Raw genomic sequence first — 3,928 nt, 5'->3', positions numbered from 1 at the left:
TGAACAACATGACCGAAACTTGAACTTGTTAATACCTACACAAATATAGAAATAAAAAGAAAGTAGTGCCGTGCAAAATAACTCAGCCGAACCAAATTGTATTTTTTAATCTATTTTGAGAATTAAATTGATTTTATATATCATTTTAAAAATTGAACCAAACCAAAAGAATCGTTTCGGAATCAATTTAGAACTAATTTGCATATTCCAACTAGTTTTGAAATATGAATCAATTAGGAAAAAATAAAACTAGTTCAAATTAAATAAACCAATTTGATTCGGTTTAAAAACAAAACCAATTCGAGTTAAACCTTACTCACCCCTAAATGAAAAAAAAAAAAATTAGACTCGTTACTTCAAAATTGAAGTAATTAATTAGTTGAATTTTCTATCAAACATATTGACACAAATGATAAGAAGTTTGTGTCTCTTAATCACATGTCTCAAATTCGAGCCCTGACAATAGAAAAAATGGTCTTGGGAGAACCATCCCCTATATAGAGTCCAACAATACTCGAATCAGATTAATCAGAAGAATGAACTTATTGAAGAGACTAAAAAAAAATAGTTGAAGTTTCTTTATTAATTGTTAGACGCTTGTCTCTGATAATCAAATTCCTATACTGCTTGACACGCTCGGAATCAAGTTCACTGGCTTCCTCCATGAATTACAAGTGATAAAGCCACTGGTAAAGAGAGAAAACTCGGATTAATATATATTTATATAATTAAGCATTTGAATAGAAACCTAAGACAATGAAAAAATATATAATATACTTGACAATGGCAATACACCGACTGACAAACAAAAGGAAGAATTAAGTCACTAGAATCATTCTAGTGACGAGGGAATGTAACAGGATATATGTTCGATTCTTCAATATATTAAAAAAAAAAAAAAAAAAAAAAAAGACGACTTCCACCTAATATCCGATTTGACAACCACCTATTAACCAATATGGCATAGACACATCATTACTGTTAATTTGCTTATAAACCTTAATAAGGAATGTTGCAAGCTATCTATACTTTGATCCAAATTCATTACGAAAATAATCAATCAAAAACTATTTAAATATATATGCATATACTTTTATATATATCCTTTCTAATAAAGAGAGGTTATTCTGCATATTCAAATAGTTGGAGCTCCACCGAGCACTGGGATTACTATATGTCTATATGAAAGAATTTTGGGATACACCACCTCAAAAGTTAGCTTAAAGGGTGGAAGTGTCCAAGGCCTTATAAACTCCACATTAGTTGCTCATATAACCGGTAAGAACTTGCACCGTTAATTAAGGAAGTTAATTAATTAATTATGTGAAATTAGGAAATAATTCCATAATTGACCCTAATAATTATTATGAGGCTTAAATAAATATAGAAAGTGGTTAATAATGCCGAAAGTCGCTTTTCTGACGAAAAGTGCAGATATCGGCTCTGCTAGTCGATATAAATGCGTACCGAAAAAGTATCCCGGAAAATTATAATAAGTGCATGAATATTACTAGAATAATATATAGGACTTGTAAAACAAGTTTCAAGTTAAAATAATGAGAACTGGTGCCAGAAACTGATATTGGCTATAAAAAGCGCGTACCGGAAAGGTGCTGCAAAAAATATAATAAAAATATGATAATTCTTGTAAAATTGATTAGGTTCAGAATCCTGAGTTTGGGATTAAAATGCTAAGTGTAGCAATTAAAGTTAATACTGTGTGTTAAAGGCTTAAGTGGGCTATATATACTCATTCTTTGGGCACAAAACCCTAGAGATTCTGATCCTACATGAGTTGTTGGTGGTTGGTCAGCTGGTGGTTGGGTTCATGGCCTTTCTTCACCATTTTTGTGACCAAGTTGTCACCTTTGTTTCATCTCTTCATCTCTAAACACCATTGCCTTGTGTGGGTTGGTCTTGTGAGTGACTTCCTTGCTGAGTTGTAGCCTCTGGTTGAGTGTGTGGAGGTGCTGACATTGAGGGTTGGCTTGTGGGAGCTTGGGGTTGGCACTTTGAGCTTCAAAGTGTGATCCTTGTAGAGAAAGAACTCATCTTGTGTGGTATTTTCGTGTGCCTTGTTAGTCAGAACTGTAGAGGCAGTATGGTGAGCTCCAAGAGCCTTTCTTCCTGAGTTTTGAGCTTTGGTAAGTGTCACCAACCTTGATCATGAGTTTAATGGGTTAAAGTTGATGTTTTGATATGTTTAATGAGTTAAACAAGTAACTCACTGGAATGTGAACTTAAAACAGAGTAAAGATGCATGCTTTAACGTTTAGAAGTGTTAAAAGTGGAACCTTTGGATGATATCTTCGCGAAAATGCAGAACTGCATTCTGTCGTGAAATATCCGGATATGGATATCCAGATATTGATATCCGGATATGTAGTTCAGAGATATCCGGATATGGGGTTTTGTGATATCCGGATATGTCCCCGAGGAATATCTGGATATTCTGGATTTCGAAGAACAGTAGCTTACTGTTCATCCAGAACTGATGTTTGGGGTTTGTGGACCCTAGTTTGAGGAAGCTGAACTTCTGTGATAATTTAACTAAGTCAGAATCAAGTGATTAAGGGCTTATGGCTTTGTGAGAAGCCTAAAGACGTAGAACGTAAGAAAAGGCGTTGTCTTAATGTTGTATGCTTGTGGAGCATGTTGTTGATATATTATTGGTCCATAACAGATTGTGATTCTGCTGTGTTTGGACTTTGAGCTGTGGACTCTTGGCTTGGATTGTTAGCTTGCGATGTAAGCTTTCGTGTCCTCGGTTTAGCCATGTTGTGGTTCCACCATGTCCCATGGGGGTATGGTTATATGCATGCTGTGTTACATACTTTGATATATATTGAAATGCTTTTGAGCTTGTATTGTGCAATGGCTTATAATATGTATGTGGTGTTCACCCGATGGGATGGTATCCTAAGGGTAGGTACGGCAGGGCGCGTACTGTGTGGGTAATAGACGTATTCCTACACTTCTCTGGCTAGTAGATTATTGTATTGACACACATGACATGATTATCTGCTGCATTGCACTATTTTGGAAATGATATTGTTAAACTGTTTTGGAATTTATATTGCACATGTAAGTGAGCTTGGAGTGGAAGATCCTTGAGGACCCCTTGTCTTATTGAGATTTCTTGTTTAGAGATCTCACCCCACGTTTGGGGCGCTTATTTCAGGTTCAGGTAGTATGGGAGCTGATGCCTCTGGCGGCAGGAGGCCAGAGCTCAGTTGATGATATTGTTGTTTATTATGCTGACATGTAGGATGCTGGATATTCTGCTGATGTTATGTTTTTAGTTGCTTCTATTACGTTGTTGATGTTGAGATTTCTGTTGGGCTTGTGCCTTATTTGGGTGAGAATGGGGTTTGTCCATGCCACTTTATGTTAGTACCTTGAGTTGAGTTGTATAACTTAGTAGATTGTCCGGTCTACATGTTGTACTTCCGTGACTAGAGACTTATATCTGTTATTTTAATTAATAAGGTATTTCAGTTAGTTGTCTTTTACAATTTACATACAGGCATGGTTTTATTTAAATGATTAATTAAGCAAGTTGGTAATGATAATGACGTCATAAATAAAAAGAAAAAGATATTCCACATTTTTAATTAAGCGCAGCTTAATACGATGATATGATAACATTACCGGATATATAGAGGGTGTTACATTTTATGGTATCAGAGCAATGGTTCGAGGAAAAAGCCTGTATGTATTGCAATGATTAGGATGATTGGTTGTGTCTGTCTTGTGTGTTTGCTCCGTTGGATTTTATTATGATGATGCATATGTGATCACATTGTGTGGGCCTGATCAACTCATAATTTGTGTAGCTTGTGCAGAGTCATGGTAGGATCCAAGAGAACACGACAGACTGTTGAGGGTCAACCCGACCCAATCCTGACTACATTGACTGAGATGCAGG

Source organism: Gastrolobium bilobum, unplaced genomic scaffold (genome assembly GCF_033153095.1).
Source record: "Gastrolobium bilobum isolate Gb01-03AN ecotype WA unplaced genomic scaffold, APGP_CSIRO_Gbil_v1 utg9690, whole genome shotgun sequence".
NCBI classification, from domain to species: Eukaryota; Viridiplantae; Streptophyta; class Magnoliopsida; order Fabales; family Fabaceae; genus Gastrolobium; species Gastrolobium bilobum.
This window is presented reverse-complemented; position numbering follows the sequence as displayed.